At 40.2% G+C, this 19,473-nt stretch overlaps 1 protein-coding gene across 1 annotated transcript in view; it reads left to right on the forward strand.

Annotated features, from left to right (window-relative positions):
* LOC149815504 (pre-mRNA-processing factor 39-1-like) overlaps positions 1 to 19,473 on the forward strand; it is a 90,712-nt gene that overhangs the window by 40,111 nt on the left and 31,128 nt on the right. The gene's annotated exons all lie outside the window — the stretch shown is intronic.

The following is a 19,473-nucleotide window of genomic DNA, read 5'->3' on the forward strand; positions in this document are numbered from 1 at the left end:
ATCTAGGGCAAAAGTACATAAGAATAAAATATGAAATGCCCCTAGCTAGCATAATTGAGAAAAACACCATACACTCTCTGACATCGTACTCAAGTTGGGGAGACTATCTCAATTATCCCCACTTGTTCACAATTTATTGGAGTCTTGATCTATTCACAACCTTACTAAGGTGTCAGATTTTTTCAAACATTGATGATCTTATATTCTTTTGTTTCAGCCTTTTTCCTTATGAAGTGAAAATTGATGTCTATGTGCCTTTTCTTCTCATGGTAAATAGGATCCGATGCCATCTGAATAGCTGCATTATTATCACAATATGATGGGGTGGGTGTCCTCACGTCCAATCCTGATTATGTGGGAATAGACTTTAGCCATAAAACTTTGCATGTCCCTTATGTGATAGAACCCGATTCCTACAGGATCAGTTATATCGGTCCAGGCTGGTCGAAGCGTGGGTCCAAGCTTGTGGAGGAACAAGGCACCTGCGACTAGGGCTGGGTTGGTTTCAGGGGGTTCGCTGGATTGCTGCAACAGGCAGCAAGGATGCAGCAGCGATGAGGGCATGACAACAGCGGCTGCGGCATATCCAGATTGGAGTCAGACACGCTGCAACGACAGGCGTGTCGTTGGGTAGGACACGACCACAAGAAAACCATAGGGGAGAAGGGGCTGGGCATATCTCAGGGCTGGGACACATTGAGGGGAGAAAACATGGAGAGATGGAGACCTAACCTGGGGTGAGAAAATCGAGGCGGAAGCAAGGGCGCAACTGAAAGGGAGAAACACGTTTCCGACTGGCCGACGACGAGCGGGGATGGATGGACGGGTGAGAGAGCAGGGTCTTTCCCTCAATGAGCACTTACACATAAGAACCGTGAACAAAATTTAGAGGAACAAAATAAATTTCATTAAAAAATATAAGAGCTGTACATGCCTATTTATAGAACAAAAAGGAAATTAAGATAAATTGTACATCCATAGTCCCTCCTTGAATGGGGATAACAGGGAGGGTGTCCCACTCTTTGGAGGAATCCTGGAGGAAGTAAGATTTTCCAGAGGGGGGGGCGTCCCTGTAACGCCCTGAAATTTCTTAACTTGACAAGTAAAGTTTTCTGAGGGAATTCCCTGAAAGCTTGAACTCTGTTGTTCTGAAAACCCTTCAAAAAGGTATCTTTCTATTTTGAAAATCAAGTTTTGCAAATCCCAGGCACGTTGGCTCGACAATCCAAACATGACCACGGCGATAAATAGCAGACAGTTGAAAATAGTACTAAATTCTTAATAAAAAGTCACTGTACAAAGAAAATTAACAGGAGGCCCAGCCCCCCGTGAAAAAAAACCCAAAACTCCAATACCCTGCAACGATAGCCAGAAGTCTGGAAAGAAAAGTATAGCCTCGAACCACGTCGCATGCATCGTTGGATGCATGTTGCCGCTACTCATCACCTACCCATAAATGGGTCAGTCTCGCGAAAAACTAGTAGGAGTGCAACAAAAAAAACAAAAACAACTAGCAGGTAAAGCAGTTAAGCATACCACAACAGAAACAATGAGAAAAGATATACTGCACAGGAAACTCACTAGTATGCTAGCACGTAATACCACAAGTATGCAAAAACAACAGTTGAACGGTGAGCATGCTTAATTTAGTTATCACTTGTTAACCGGCCATGTGGGTACGTACATGGCACACGAGCCGAAACAGTTGAGACCAATTCAAGGGTTTATTATGCTATGTATCTTAAGATACCTCGGTTGACTGACTGAATCCTATCCTAAGGGGACGATCGGTGGTCGAGAGAGCAAGTCCTCAAAGGCCCAGTAAGGATGCATCCAACTTCTGCAGAAGTGTTAAGCTATCTAGTGCAGCCTTTTTTCCCTAATCTTCGATGACCGGGGAAGCCGAGTCTTTTGCCCGTAAATAGCCATTAATGACCTGTCTATCGGAGTTGGTACCATTCATCCTCTCTCTTGGCGAAGCTAAGTCGAATTGAGCGCGACAGGGGTTTCTTAACTGTCGCCTCATTCTTCGTGCCCTGGTCCATTAGACGCAAACGAGCATCTTTCCTGTGAAGGCGCCTGAGACCTTTTAGGTGTATTCTAAATCAGTATCATTGCACGATCGAGGCCTAATCTGTCTCGTAGTACTCAGTGCATCGTGCCAACTATATTAGCGTTGCAATAGTACAAAAAACCAAACGTTTGCCCAAACTCAGAAAACAGCAGCCCTTCGTGCAACGAGGCTCTTGTCTCGAGTTAGGAAAACCAGTATCTCATTTCGTAACTCACTGCAGAGTTCGAACGTTGATACTTGCGCTCTTACGCTAGGCTAAACTTTGTTGTTGAACCCTACCAATCCACGGTAGGGTTGAGACTACGACATTAAAAAGAAGAGTAACATGTAAATGTATGAAATAGCAGAAGCAACAACAAATGAAATAAACAGGGACCAAGATCGCAAAACCGCGTCCTGGAAGTAAAAGACAAGAAAGGAAAGTGTAAAAAGAGAAGCCTTGGCACATATAGCGCGATGACAACGAAAAGTAAAGTGTAGAAAGGAAACGGGACCAGGATCGCGAAACCGCGTCCTAGAAGTAAAAGACAATAAAAAAAGGTACACTAAAAGGAAAGCCTTGGCACATATAGCGCGATGAAAACGATAAGTAAAGTGCAGGAAAAGTAAAGTGCAATAAAAGTAAAGTGCAGGAAAAGTAAAGTGCAGGAAAGGACGTACATATATACTATATGTAAATGTTTTAATTTATTAGTTAAGTCCTTTGGTTTTAGCAGTTCATTGTTCCTGTTCCTTTTTACGCAAACCCCTACCTAGAAGGAGTGTGAGGGTTTGTACGCTTGCGAGCGTAAGTGATCACTGTCTCGGGCCGCGTAGCACGAGAAGGCTCCATGGTGCAACCTGTAAAGCTAAAAAGGTCAATACGCCATAATGCCACGAGGAACGGGTCCGGTAAGACCTGCAGTGGTACCGGACCCCAAAAACTAGGGGAGGCAGGGAACTCAGCTCTCTGCATAAGAAGGACAGAGGCAACAAGGTAGGGGAAGGAGCAGAGGCTCCCTGCCAAACCCACCTCAACAGGAAACAGGGCAGGGGGCAGAACTCCCCCTGACGGGAAGCAAAAGGAAAGCAGGGGGAGCTTCACCCCTTGCTGGAAAGCACAAGGCAGGGGGCAAAGCCCCCTGTCGACGAGCACAGGAAGGCAGGGGCGTCGCCCCCTTGCCAGAAAACGCAAGGCAGGGGGGCGAAACCCCCTGCCGCAACACATAAGAAAGCAGGGGGCTCGCCCCCTACAGTGAAGACATAGGAAGGCAAGAGCTCGCCCCCTGCCGGAGAACATAAGAAGGCAGGGGGCTCGCCCCCTGCCAGAAAACATAAGGCGGGGGGGGGGGGGGGGGGGGGGGCTCGCCCGCTGCCGGAAAACACAAGGCAGGTGGCGAAACCCCCTACTGAAACACATAAGAAGGCAGGGGGCTCGCCCCCTGCCGGAAAAACATAAGGCAGGGGGGCTCGCCCCCTGCCGGAAGACACAAGGCAGGGGGGTGAAACCCCCTGCCAGAAAACCCAAGAAGGAAGGGGGCTATCCCCCTGCCGGAAAACGCAAGAAGGCAGGGGGCTCACCCCTTGCCGAAAAACACAAGAGGGCAGGGGGCTCGCCCCCGCCGGGAAACACAAGGCAGGGGGCTCGCCCCCGCCGGGAAACACAAGGCAGGGGTGTAATGAAGTGCGAAATGAGAGAGGCGAAATCTCCAAGAGTAAGCACGGAAGCACGCACATACACAGGAGGCCACAAATGGGCAAAATAAACCACAAAAAGTGGTCAAACACACAAAGAGGTAAAAAAATATATTTCACTCATAAAATGCTTCATAAGAAGCTTGAAGAATACATGGGGCCATGCCCCTTATTTATACACAGCAAGGGACCCAAGGAGGGGCTCCCATAGGGACGTTGGAGCCCCTCCAACAGTCATATTTATGACCGTTGGAGGGGTCCAACGTCTCTATGTGGACCCCTCTCAAACAATAAAAAAGAAAAAGTAAAAAAAAACAAAAAAGAAAAAAAAATAAAAAGAAAGAAGAAAAGGAAGCATATCTAGGATATGCGTGTACAGGTGAAATGACAGAATTACCCCTATCGGGTATTACAAAATAAATAAATAAATAAATATATATATACATATAGACATATATATGATGATATATATGTGTATATGTCATAATCTAAATATATAGATATATATGTATACATCATATTTTAACACCCCCCTCAAACACACAGTGAAATCACCGAGAGTTTGCTAAGGAGAAGAAGAAGTGAGGCGATGGCAAGGCTTTGGTGAAGAAGTCCGCCAATTGATATTCGGTAGGAACATATGGGAGTTGAATGGTGCCCCGTAAGAACTCATCACGAACATAATGACAATCCATCTCAATGTGCTTTGTTCGTTCATGAAAGGTGTGATTGCTAGCAATATAGATAGAGCTCTTGTTGTCGCAACGCAGCTTTGAAGGAGTTGAGAACGAGACACCCATATCTTTAAGCAAGCTTCTTAACCATACAATCTCAGTTGTGGTAGTGACCATCGCACGATATTCTGCTTCGGTAGACGAGAGAGAGACTTTATGCTGCTTCTTACACCTCCATGAGATAAGTGACTCACCAAGAAACACACAATAACCTGTGGTAGAAATACGATCATCGGGGTTACCCCCCCAATCGGAGTCAGTATATGCAAGTAAAGTAAGAGGTGAAGAAGAGGATAAGAATACTCCCTTAGTTATGAAAATTTTCAAGTATCTGATAATCCTCATTACTGCTGCCATGTGAATAGTAGAAGGAGCAGTCTGAAATTGACTTGCACTATGAACTGCATGTGAAATGTCGGGCCTGGTGATAGACAAATATGTTAGTGATTCAATCAATTGACGGTAAGGCGTGGGGTCTGCTAAAGGAGTGCCATCACTGACTCTCATCTTGGCATTGATCACTTCTGGAGTCTCCACCCTTTTGTCATCTGTCAGCCCAGACCGGGCAATAATGTCAGAGGCAAGCTTTATCTGAGATAGGACATACCCCTTGGGGGAGTATGCAACTTCAATTCCTAAGAAATACCTCAGAAAACCCAGGTCAGACATATTAAAATTTTTCTTAAGAATATTTTTAATAAGGTCAATACCTTTCTTATCATTACATGTGATAATCATGCCATTCAACATATAGTAACAAAATTGTTATGTATTCATCAGAAGATTTAACAAACAAAGCAGTATCTGTGTAACATGAGGAAAACCATTATCAAGAACTACTTTGCTAAAAAGATCATACTAAGCTTTTGGTGCTTGTTTAAGACCATAGAGAGCTTTGTTCAACTTTAGAATATTTTCTTTCCCAATTTCAAGACCGGGCGGAGGGTCCATAAGAACTTCTTCACACAGATTTTCATTTAGGAACGCATTTTTAACATCAAGTTGATATATCGGCCATTGCTTGATGGAGGCTAAAGCAATTAAGGTTCGTACACTAGTCATTCTGGCTACAAGGGCAAATGTTTCTTCATAATCAATCCCATATTCTTGGGCGTAGCCTTTTGCAACCAAGCGAGCTTTGTATCTTTCTAGAGACCCATCACATTTGGTTTTGACTTTATATACTCATCTACACCCAATTGCCTTTTTTCCTAATGGTTTAGGAATAATGCTCCGAGTTTGGGCTTTGTTAAGAGCCTCTAATTCGACTTTCATAGCTTCAATCCAATGTGCATGCTCTTTAGCTTCCTTGAATGAGGTAGGCTCATGATATGAATGTATTAACATAAGACAAGTCCTATAATTTGGAGAAAAGGATTCATAAGACACAAATTTTTGTGGTGGCCTACTAGTACGAGAAGATCTCCTAGGTGGGTTGTTATCAATAGATTCTTCTAAAGAGAAGTCTTGAGAGTATCTGTCAATAGCAGGTTGATGTTGATTCCCAACCGTCGGGTGTAAACATTTATATCATTAAGGTTTTCATTTTGAGAAACATTATCATGTTGTGGTATATCATTATAATGTAAGATGCCATCACAAGTAGTATCACAACTAATTGCCTCGAGGGACTCAATTCTAGGAGCCAAGTCAAATAGAAAAGAATAATCGATGTCTTCCTTAGATGTGTGGATATCGAAACCATTTTGTTCTTCAAGAAAGTTTACATTTCTTAACACATATAGTTTATTGTTTCGAACATCATAGCATCTATAGCCTTTTTTATTCTCACCATAGCCAATGAACACACATTCAAGAGCTTTAGGTGACAATTTATCTTGTCCTTGACTAAGTACAAAGCATTTGCATCCAAAGATTCTTAGTCTATTAAAATCAGGAGTAATTTTAAATAAATTTTCAAAAGGTGAAACATTTTTTAAAGAAGAAGAGGGCATACAATTTATAAGATATGTTGCGGTAAGAAGAACTTCGGCCCAAAAATTTTTAGGAACATTTTTAGACACAAGAAGAGTTTTTGTGGTTTCGATTAAATGTCTATGTTTCCTTTCCGCAAGACCATTTTGTTGCGGAGTTTTAGGACAAGATCGTTGGTGCAAAATTCCATTTGTTTTAAAATAATTTTGAAAATCTTTAGACATGTACTCACCTCCAGAGTCAGATCTAAATATGGCTATATTGTTTTGAAATTGATTTTGAATAAGAACGTGAAATTCTTTAAAATTAGTGAAGACATCAGATTTATTCTTAATAATGTAAACCCAAGTATATCTGGTAAAGTCATCGATAAAAGAAACATAGTAAGAATAGCCCCCTTTAGACATAACGGGTGTCGGTCCCCATACATTGGAATGCACAAGTTCAAAAGGCTTTTTTGACACGAAATTACTATGTGAATATGGAAGAGAATGAATTTTGCCAAGAATACAATCATTGCATGTAAATGTATTTGTATTACAAAATTTTTCCAAAAATAGAAAGAGGTACAACTTGGAAATACTAGGGTGTCCAAGCCTCTTATGCCAAGTCTCAATATCTTTAGATTGAACATGATTACAAAATGATTTGGATGGCAAAGACAAAAAATTCATATAATAAAGGTCCCCTCTTCTATGGCCTTGCCCAATCCGCTTCCCGGACCGGAGATCCTGAACATAGCAATGGGTTGGTGAAAAAGATACATTACACTCAAAATCGGTAATTTGAGAAACGAAAAAAGATTTAGATTAAGTTTTGGAATAATTCGGATTTTGGGAACAATTTTTTTTTTGTTTTGGTCATAAATTTTCTCAAGATTTTCAATGCCTTCAACATTCAAGGATGTTCCATCGGCGGTGGATACTTATGATTTAAATTTATTGAGACTTGGTTTTGACAAAAGTGATGCATTTGGAGTCATATGGAAGGAGGCACCCGAGTCAAGAATCCAAGAAGTCATACCTGGAAAGGAGGAGATGGTGGCACCGAAAGTGGAAGGTGAAGAGGATGATGTAGAGGAGTTCATCTTTATAAATTGTTGAAGGGTTTCGGTTAGATGAGCGATGGACTCCTTTATGTCTCCATCCTTCTTTGAGTCTTCATTGATGATTGGAGGAGTTTCACCCACGGAAACCACCTTCTTTTTGAATTTAGGACAATCCGGACGAATATGGCCTGGTTCATTACAATTATGACAAATGATTTTTCTTCCTCCACCGCCATTATTCTTCCAAAAATGTGGTGGTTTATATGATCTAACATTGTTGCCGGGTCTAGACACGGCATGAACTTCATCAACATCTCTTTTCAAGGCCAAACGAGTTTCTTCTTGACATAAGTCGGCCAAAATATCACTTAGAGGAGTAGAGGCCCTATGAAGAAGGGATCCTCTAAGTTGCTCAAATTCGGGACGAAGCCCATGAATAAATTGAACGAACCTTTCTTTTTCCATTTGCTCTTGTCTTATGGCAATAACACTTCCTTCCCATTGCGGTTTGAGAAGGACAAGCTCATCCCATAAAGAGGATAGAGCACTATAGTAATCCCTAATACTCATATCACCTTGCTTAGTAGCTCTTACCTTTTCTTGTAGAAAAAAATGCCTAGCAAGGTCTCTTTGGGTGTACATGCCTTTCATAAAAGACCAAGCTCCATTAGCCTTCTTGAATTTTGCAAGATTTGCACAAATCTTCAATTCGACATTATTTATGAACCATGCTAGAATTTTAGCATGCTAGAATTTTAGCATGCTGACTTTCCCAATCTTCCATTTTAGAAGAGTAATCAAGAATAAACTTCTTTTTTTCTTCTTCGTTCAATGCTTTTTCTTCATCTCCTTCAAACTTAGTTAACTTCAATTGTGGTTCCGGAATGGTTCCACATACATAACCCCAAAGTTTTTTACCTTTGAGATTATTTTCCATAGCGGCTGCCCAGATGCGGTAATTGGTCCCATCCAATTTGAATGATAGATTGATTTTTGCATCTTTGTTGGCCATTTCTAGAAAAAGAATTTTAAGATAAGAGAGAGGAGAGAAATTACTTGTCAAGAGAGGATCCAATGAAGCCTTCACAACCAAGGCTCTGATACCATGTAATGAAGTGCGAAATGAGAGAGGCGAAATCTCCAAGAGTAAGCACGGAAGCACGCACATACACAAGAGGCCACAAATGGGCAAAATAAACCACAAAAAGTGGTCAAACACATAAAGAGGTAAAAAAATATATTTCACTCATAAAATGCTTCATAAGAAGCTTGAAGAATACATGGGGCCATGCCCCTTTTTTATACACAGCAAGGGACCCAAGGAGGGGCTCCCATAGGGACGTTGGAGCCCCTCCAACGGTCATATTTATGACCGTTGGAGGGGTCCAACATCTCTATGTGGACCCCTCTCAAATAATAAAAAAGAAAAAGTAAAAAAAAAAACAAAAAAGAAAAAAGAATAAAAAGAAAGAAGAAAAGAATAAAAAGAAAGAAGAAAAGGAAGCATATCTAGGATATGCGTGTACAGGTGAAATGACAAAATTACCCCTATCGGGTATTACAAAATAAATATATATTTATATATGTAGATAGACATATATATGATGATATATATGTGTATATGTCATAATCTAAATATATAGATATATATGTATACATCATATTTTAACAAGGGGGGCTCGCCCCCTGCCGAAAATCGCAAGGCAGGGGGGCGAAACCCCCTGCCAAAAACACCAAAAGGCAGGGGGCTCACCCCCTGCCGGAAATGGCAAGGCAGGGGGGCGAAACCCCCCTGTCGGAACCCCCCCCCCCCTCCTGTCGAGGCCGCAGGCGGAGGGGTTCGCTCCCCCCTCTCATGTGGGAAAGAGGAAGACGAGGGAGAGGGGGGCTCACCTAGAGGTCGCCGGCGGAGGCAGACGGCGGCGGATAGCGGGTGTCGACGACGGCGGGAAGGAAGGGGGAAGCTAGAGAAGGGGAGAAATCGAGGCGTCGGGGAGAGGAGAGGCGACGGGGAGGGGAAAGCATTCAATGCTTCCCCCCCCCTCCCCCCTGCTTCATTTATAAGCAGCAAAAAGGGGGGCGGGCGCCGCTCGGTAGGCCCTTACGCCCTACCGATAGCCCTCTTCTTTACGGGGCTCGGATCCGGATCTGACTCAGGTCCAAAATGATTTAAATTTTTTTTTTCTGGTTATTACAGTCCCACCAGAGTCCCAGCCTGGAAAGTATTCCCTGGGTAAGACTTGGAATTAAAAAAAGGTTCGTAACAATCCACCCCTCTGAAACATGCCTTGTCCTCAAGGCAGGAACTCGGGGTAACATCTTTTTATTCAACCTATCCTCTTGGATCAAACACCTAGGTAGGATTTTCTCCTTTTGTCATAAGCTAGTCATTTAAGTGGCAGCTCAGATGGTGCCAAATAATTGGTTGTCAATTGTACCAAACGTTGCCTTGAACACATAACGTGCTTCAAATTGTTGTATCTTTACCAGCGACTTACCATAGTGATGACCCGCAACTATACTAGGGGCAACAATCGGCAAGGTCATATCAACACTCATTTTACCCATAGCTGAATCGGGCTCTTACTGCGCTTCGATGTATTTGCATCAGGCATTGGGGTGTTGTGCTTCAAACATGCCTTCTTCTATCCCTTTACTCGGATCCCCATCGGATGTGGTCGTTCTCGTAATGACTGATGCATAGTCACTCTCAACAACTATGCACACAATACAAGCCAAATTTGAGGTTGCGGCTTGCATGGTCGGCTAGAAAATTTAATTGTGAATTCAATGCAACAGACTGTGCTGCAAAATTCCTCACGGATTGACAAAAATCTTGATTCTATTGTACTGAACTGGGTACCTCGCTACAGTACCACAGGAGGGCTGATTGTGATGCGCGTCAACCCACATCATGAGTGAGGGAGCTCATGATCGAAGTTGGGTGTCCCATATCTCCACCATGGTAATGCACATTCAGTTGCAAGGGATGCTCCAAGGACTCGCTAGGCGCAACTGAACTTGAGTGGCATGCGGTCCCACCCTACTGGCCTGATTCGAACATTATATCGGACACATGGCAGCTGACAATGTTCCGCCCTTCAGACCCATCTTTGCCAGCCGATTTCAGCCATCTCGGACCTCTTGGAGTGGCACAAGAAGCAATCTCACCTGGTTCGGAAATTTCACCAAACAGGTTGGGGGCAGTCCCTTTCGGCTTAGGTTTGACTGACTTCAGTTGGGATTTTGCATCAACGAGCCCACATACAATGTGGGGAGTGTGTTTCTTAATCTGGTTAGTCATTTGCATCATCTCAACAAGCTTCTTCTTGAACCTTTTGTCTTCCATAGCTTTATACTCTGCCTCAACACTTGATTTGGCCACAACCATTACAAATTACTAGGCTTCCACTAATGAGAGCGTAGTATCATGAGGTGGATTTTCTATCTTCCAAAGTACTTGCACAATCTACATCTCGATCCATTTCAATGTCAAAATGTGCATGATTCAAATATGATATCCCCTTTCTAAGGTTTTGCTTCAGATATCATAAAATACAATGCACAACATTCACATGTGCATAAAGTGACTAGCCACAATCACAACATATGCTATATCTACTCTAATGATGATAAGGTACGTGAGTTTTTCCACCAATCTTGATACCTTCTAATATGTTTAAACTTGTTGTCTTCACTCTACCTCAACTTATGACCCCAACATCCTTTAGTAGGCCCAAAACATAAATTTTTTTGGGATGAAGCTACATATATAAACAACAAGAGGGGTGAGAACTGAGGACTCGACACATGATGTATTAAACAAATTTGCATATTTTGATAAGGATGAAAACTATTCAATTCCTTTCATGGAGGAAGAGGATGTGGTAGAAGCAACAACTCAAGCTGCATAGTACAAGGGAGTTACAAGTCAAGTGGTGCAGGTTGAAGATTTATTGCCTCTTCCCCAAAGCACTTCAGTTCAAGCTGCAAGAAATATAGTGACTTGTTAGTTATGCAGAATCAGGGTTCATATTGCTGAAAGTTGTTGGCACCTCCATCATACGCTAGAAAGAGTGCTGCTAATTTCTTGCACACATTTCAAATAATTTGACACCAATCAATTATGAGGCAATCTATGTCTTTTACATGTTCCCAATTCATTGGACAGTTCTTATATGTGCATATATGCCATGCAATCTGCATTATGTGTAGACCATCCTCTTTTGTAGATGACTGAAGTCATGCACCTGCAAACTTGTAACGAAAGCAAGAGTAATACAAAAGAGCCACCAAGGGCATACAATGATCAAAAGAGAGTACACAAGCACAAGTCCACAAAGGGACAATTGTAACGACCCCAAACTGATGCTCGAAAATTTTGCGATTTTTCTTTTTAAAACGAATAAATGATTTTACAGTAATGCAGAATGATATCTCAGGGACCCGAGGCACATTACAGATTTCATATCCACAAACTGACATACATTCCAAACATAGAAATTTTCAAACCATAAATTTAAATTGAATTTAAATTAATTGAATAGTTCCCATTTTGGGTTCAAAAAGTTTCCCCAAAACTACAAACTCCTAAAACGGTCAGAATCCGAATCATAAACTATCTTTCCCTCCAGCAAGCTGATCCTGCCATCATTGGGCCTCAGTACCCAAAAAAGTTTTTTTTTAAACGTGGCAAGAACCAAAGTTCTTGTACGAGACCCTCTCGAAATCCAACAGTAAGGAAGATAACATAAATCAAATCAAACATAAGTTTAATAGAGCTCTAACAAACAATTCACATTTAAAACAAGCTTACAAAATAAACCCGTTTAATTTAAGGCAACCCAAAACCACACGCTTCATAACATTTAGGGATGCATGAATCAATGCAATTTTCATGAATGACTTTTTAATTTAATTATCCAGTATTACTTTTGAATTCATGTCTCTACTTAATGAAATATATTTAAGTTTCATCTTGCATAAAACCATGGATACTAGAAACAGGCCAAATCCCGAAGTCCAAGGCAATTCCTCAGTGGTATCTTATCAACCAATTTATTTTTTATTAACCGGGTCCCACACAAGTCCCTCGACCGACGTCAAAAATCATTACCTTAAATCGGAACATTAAGAATCATCACCTAATGTTGGGACGACAAGGGCATCATCACCCATTAACGTCACTTTCTTGGTCTACCAATAACTGTAGTTGAGTCATACCACCCTTAGGCAAAGTGGTGAAACTTTCCTACAACCGTGGCTGGGAATACAAACACCCATCGGGTTCTTGGGGAGAACAATGTATACGACGTTCAGTATTCTCACAATTTCCATGACCGCCATCCAAGGATCCTACCATTTTAGGGAGCTACCAAGAAAGAATAAATTATTACACAGTTGGGTCTCTTATACCATTTTTAATTAATTAAAGATTTTTCTCACAAGAACAATTATGCAAATCAACGTGCATTATCAAATTTGGGTCTTTGCCTTGTCAATTTTAACAGTGTAATGCATATGCCACAATTAACTCGGGAGCATAATGAAACCATATTGCAATGCATTCGAAACTTGTTATTTTAAGAACAATACAAGCATCTGGCCTCCAAAGGCCCATTAGTAGTTCATACATAACCACTACACAACTTAATATAATTAAATGACATTGCAAATTTCGGTGAACAACCATACATAAATAGGGGAATGTCAATTTGTATTCAAGGTACATTCACCTAAAACATAACACATTTAACCAACACAAATCAGATTTAACGATTTCAAATGAAACTCAGATTTGGTCGACTTAAATGAATTCGGATTTCAAATCAATTTCCAAATCAGATTTTTAATACATAATTTGCAGTTTAAACAGTTGTGGATTCATCATGAAAATAAAGGTTTTTATTTCTTCAAAAATTTCAGTCTTATTAACCTCCAACTAACTGTCATCAATTCAGTTTTAATGTGGATCAAAGTTTAACCAACACAATGTAATTTCAGACCATGTAGTGGATGCGATAACAGGTATTATCAAATCACAACATGATTGCACAAAGAACTATGCTTATAGATGTCTGTTGGCATATTGTATGATAATGGTGCCTAGACTCCACACAGTGGTCTCGTGCCACTCAAGTGAGATACAGGCTCCATCATTGACTCACATCCAGTTCAATAGAGGATGCTGGCTCCTAGATGTGAATCAAATGGTGCTAGCAAGGTTTCAGGCAGAATAACCCACCCGTAATTTAAGATCATATTTCCATGAGAAAAATATAAACCACCATAATCATCAACATATTGCCATGCTTCTGTCTTCTATAACTATGCAAAAGGTCACGGTCGCTTCATTGGATATTAATTAGTTACTAATACGTCCCTGATTTTATCATTAACTAAAGCTATTCACAATGATCATGTTTCAGATTTTAGTAATGCTCCGCACCAGACAGGGCAAACAGAAGAAACCGGGCCCGAACTCAAGTATCCAAACCACGTAATCAAGAACTCAGAATTTGCAAACTGCCCAGGAAAGAAGTGACACTAATTTGAACAAATACCAAAACACCTACATGTGCTTACAAAAGATAACTAGATGCATGATCACTCAAAATCGGTGCATGCATCATAAAAAAAAATCAATGCATGGGTAGTCAAAAAATCAAAGAATCAAGATCTGGACAGTTAAATAAATCTGAACATGTCCTTAACCTGAACAAGTTATTAATCAGCCTAAACAATTATGTTCATGCTCAGAGAAAACAGATAGCAGTTCATGCTCTTAAAAAGGTCCTAGAACGCATATCAGAAATATTCAGATGGTTAAAAGAATCTGGACAGACTATTAAATTCAAATAGGAACGCATCGATCCATGAAATCAGATTTATGGAAAAATTTCTGAACAGGCTGTCTACTCCTCACAGACCTAATTATGCTATAACAAAAACAAAATTCAGAACTGTTAAGTATCCAAAAATGTTCTCCCTCAAATAATTTTTTGGTTTTAAAATCTCTTTCCTTAAACCCATGAGAGATTCAAGATCCATGCAACTACAGTCCTTTCTACTGGATTAAGAGAGAGACCTGTACCTTGTTTGTGATTCAAACGACAAAGAAAGAGGAAGAAGATGTTGAAGAAGAGGAAGGGAGCGATGAAGGAGAGCACGCTGCAGCCCTCACTCAATGCTCTCTCTCTCTCTCTCTCTCTCTCAAAATCGACTTCTGAGAGAGAGAGGACCTCACACCCCTCTTAAATAACAAGGGAAACCTCCTCTAAGGCGGAGACTTCAATACAGAAATAGAAAGACTTCTATTTCTTTCTAGAAATAGACATCCCTCCTAACAAAAACTCTTAAAAATATATATAATATATATATCTTATCTTATTATTATAGTTATAATTTATTATTTTTAAGACTTATTTATCCTAATATAGATGGATCATGGATCTCGGCCAGCGGGTTCATGATCCATATCGGGATACAAAATTGCATCAGCCCATATTAAGAATATATTATATATTATATTAATCCAAACAGCAAAAATATTATTATTTTAGTAAAAAATTATATTTATTAAATTTAAAAACCTACAATTTTTATGAGATATTAATATTACAACAATACAAAAGCCAATCAATGGAAAATACATAAGATCACAAGAGCCATCAATGGGCATACACAAAAGAACACAAAACATAAAAATGATAGATCTTTGTTGAGTTAGAATGCTTAGAAAAACATTAAAGAAAATAGGGACAGGAGGTCCCTTTATATACAACAAGGAGGGCCAAGGGAGCCCCAATATAGTCTTTGGGAGCTCCCAATGACTATAAATATAGCCGTTGGGGAGCCCCCAACAAGTCTATGGTTTAAAAGACCAAAAAGCCCCTAGATAAAAGTAAAAGAATAAAGTATTGATAAATAACAAAAGGGATCAAATCTGCCCCTAATGGGCAATGCCTATTACAAATGTACAAAATAACCAAAATACCCCTAGAGGGCATAACCTATTACAAATTAATAAACATGATATACATGTTAAAATATATACATATTTATATATGTATGTACTTGTTTATGTATATATATATTATATATATTATGATGTAATTAGTAATGTCCTCTAAGGGCATTTTAGTTTTTTTTTATTTTATGTAATAGTAGCTGCCTATTAGGAGCAACATTTGGTTTCATTACAATAATGGTCCTTAGCCACTTGAGGTGATACGCAAGTAGGCGTCCCCCACTTGAGGGCTAGTTTGGACCGTTGAAAAACTGCAAGTTGGTGCCTTAAGGGAGTTGATATTCCCTGCGGCACGCGTTGATGGTCGTCCTTCTCTACGAGGACCACGAAGGGCTTGGAATTGCCCTTGCTAGGGTCAGAAGGCACCCCAGCCATAAGCATGAAGACGACAAGTTTGTTGTGCGGTCGATGATTACCCGCTTGTGTATGAGACTGCATTGGGGTCCCACGAGCAAAGAACGTTCAATGTTGATGGAGCGGAAGACCGTTGTTTAAGTGATCGGAAGCGCGTTAAGGAATGGGACTTGGTGTGTTAAAGGTTGCGGTGATGGTGGATGAAAACCCGAACAAGTTGAGTAGGATGAAGAAAAGAAGTAGACTAAAGGTAAGTGCAAAGGAAAATTGGTATATCAGTTAAGACTGTGTTCTTACCTACACCGGCATTGTCCAGGACGACAATGGTTTGGGTGGGGAAGAATATCCTGGATCGAGCCTTCGGAATGGGGCTGGTGCAGTGTGGAGCTCTAATGAGTGAAAAATGCATTGTGTGTAGGAACGTGCGGTATGCATTGGCTTGATCGGTGACGTGCGATGATAGCACGACACACGATAGACAACAGTATCGTCATTAGTGCATTGTTGTATGGTGGTACAAACGTAGAGCGTTATTTGGTTAAGCAGTGCCAACGGATCAAAGGATGTTGCCTTTGGAGATTTTGGTTAAGGACCTCTCGGCTTGCAAGACTTTTCCATGTGTAGCGTTTAGACGCACGGAGGTGCGTGCGGGTTAGGACTAATTTCCCCAGGGATCACCTTAGGTGATTCCAACCGAATATGGTGACTTGGGGCTAGGCGAGTGAATGCCTAGGCGCCAGTGAATGAGTTTGGGTAGTGCTCTTTGCTATGATGTTCAATCATCAACTGGTCTTCGGACTGGGGGCCGCAAAGTCTTGTTCCTTCAACGACGAGGTTTTATTGTAGCATGCGTATGAAGTCGCAATACGCACCATGGCACGCAAGACTAAGGCAAGTTTGTGCCCTTTTCAGAAGTGATAGCTGGTATGAGACGACTATGCACTAAGTGACATGGACTAGATAGAATACACATTTAAAGATGATATTGATCAGCTTTCGCTAGGCAACTGCGCACAAGGTGGTGCGCAGGGCCAATGAAATGATTCATCACATGGAAAAGTGTTGGTGCACGACCTTTGGTTGTTAGGCTGGCCAGACTGGGCAGTTTGGTGTGTTGCAGGTTTGTAAAAAAAATTATGCCCGTGACACCTCTACTCCATCTACTTTTGGTGCTACAGTCTCTTCACCTCTCGGTATGCCTTCTTGGATTCTTGACTCGGGTACTTCTTTCCATATTACTCTGAATGCCTTCCTTTTATCCGAACAAAGCACCAACTCTTGTAAATCTTTTGTTTTGAGCACCGATGGTACATCCTTAGATGTTAAAGGAATATGACACCTTGAAATTTTTTTGAGCAAATCAAAAGAATTTTTTGTTTAAAAAATTAAAATTATTTCAAAACTTAGCTTAAATCTTTTTTTAGTTTCTTAAATATCCGATCATGGTTGTAGAGTCTCTTTTTCACCTATGGATTGCTCTGTGCAGGATCTCTAATTCGAAAAGCTGATTGGACAAGGCCATAGGAAAGGGGACCTCTACTATATGGATTTTTTGTCTTTACATTTCAAATCTTTTTGTAATCATATTCAATCTAAGGATGTTATCACTTTGGCACAAAAGACTTGGTCATTTATTCTTGAAAAATTTTTGTAATGAAAAGAAATTTACTTGCAATGATTATATGCAAAATGCATTCTTCTCCTTTTACTAATAGTAACTTTGTTTTAAAAAAGCCTTTTGAATTGTGCATTCGGATGTATGGGGACCGGCACAGGTCATGTCAAAGGGAGGTTATTCCTACTATGTTATTTTTGTTGATGACTATATTAGGTTCACTTGGGTGTACTTCTTTAAGTTCAAATTCAATGTTTTTTCATTCTTTAAAGAATTTTATGTTCTTATAAAAAATCAATTTCAATCTAATATATCTATTTTTAGATCAGATTCGGGTGGTGAATATATGTCAAATGAATTTCAAAATTATTTTAGACAAAATGAAATTATCCACCAAAGATTTTGCTAAAAAACTCCTCAACAAAATGGTCTTGTGGAAGGGAAACATAAGCACATTGTTGAAACAACTAGAACACTTCTCATTTCAAAAAATGTTCTAAAATGTTTTTTGGGTTGAAGCCGTGCTTACCGCCATATATCTTATCAATAGAGTGCCCTCTTCTTTTCTAAAAAATATTTTACTATTTGAAAAATTGTTTCAAATATCCCCGGATTTCAAAAGATTAAGAGCTATGTCACATTGGTGCGGGTGCGGGTGCGGGGATTCGGCACTTCCAAAAAACCTGGGTGCGGGGGTGCGGCAGGGGCAAAAATGTAATCTCTCTCTCTCTCTCTCTCTCTCTCTATATATATATATATATATATATATATATATATATATATATATATATATATATATATATAAGGGGGGTTTGGGGGTTCCCCCGGCGCGGGTCCATTTCATAGGAAATTCTTTTTTATTTAAATTCCGCAACACATTTCATAGGGATTTTTTAAAAAAAAAAAAATCTAAAAAAATGGACCGAAATGACCCTAGGTGCGGTCAATGCACCCAAGGTCGGGTTGACCACACTCGGTGCCGCACCCGCACCCGCGTCGAGTCACGTCGACGCGGGTGCGGCACCCTGTTAGCCAAATCCCTGTTACATAGATTAAGAGTTTCTGGGTGCAAATGTTTTGTTCTTTTTCAAGAAAAGGATAAACTTTCACCAAAAGCTCTTGAATGTGCTTTCATAGGGTATGGTAAAATTAAAAAATGATATAGATGTTATGATTTCAAAAATAATAAACTTTACATTTCATGAAATGTGACATTTCTAGAAGATCAAAATGTATTTGATCAAAATGAACCCTAGGAGGAAGTTGATTACTCATTTCTTTTTGACTTATTACCTAAAAATAATTTCGATGCATCACTTGATTGTGGTGATGAGAGTATCTCTCTTGATATTGATAAGGATAATTCTTTTGATCAGTATGACTTCCTTAATGAGAACTCCAATGAAGTTTGTGTGTATACTCGGCATGAAGGGGGAAGTCATCAAAATGCTTTTGAAACCTATTCACAAAATCTTCCATTAGAAGATCATCTAGAGGAATCTTTACCTAGAAAAACTCCTAGGATTTCTAGGCCTCCTCAAAGGTTTGTCCTATGAATCTTTTTTCCCGAGATAGAGGGCTTGTTTGATGATGCTCAATGACTATCATGAACCCTCTAACTTCTATGAAGCCAAGGAACATTCACATTGGGTAGATGCTATGAAATTAAAATTAGAATCTCTTAGCAAATCCAACACATGTGAGTGAATAAGTAAATCTACCACTAGGAAAAAAGGCTATTGGTTATCGATGGGTTTATAAAGTAAAGACCAAAAGCGATGGCTATTTAGAAAGATATAAAGCTTGGCTAGTTGCAAGGGGGGTTATTCGCAGGAATATGATATTGATTATGATGTAACCTTTGCCCCTGTTTTAGGATGACTAGTGCTAGGACCTTAATTGCCTTAGCATCCATCAAACATTGGCCTATTTACCAATTAGATGTCAAAAATTCTTTTCTAAATGATAATCTTTGTGAAGATGTTTATATGGATCCTCTGACTGGGTTTG

Source organism: Nuphar pumila, chromosome 15 (genome assembly GCF_984573655.1).
Source record: "Nuphar pumila chromosome 15, dmNupPumi1.hap1.1, whole genome shotgun sequence".
Classification (NCBI taxonomy): Eukaryota; Viridiplantae; Streptophyta; class Magnoliopsida; order Nymphaeales; family Nymphaeaceae; genus Nuphar; species Nuphar pumila.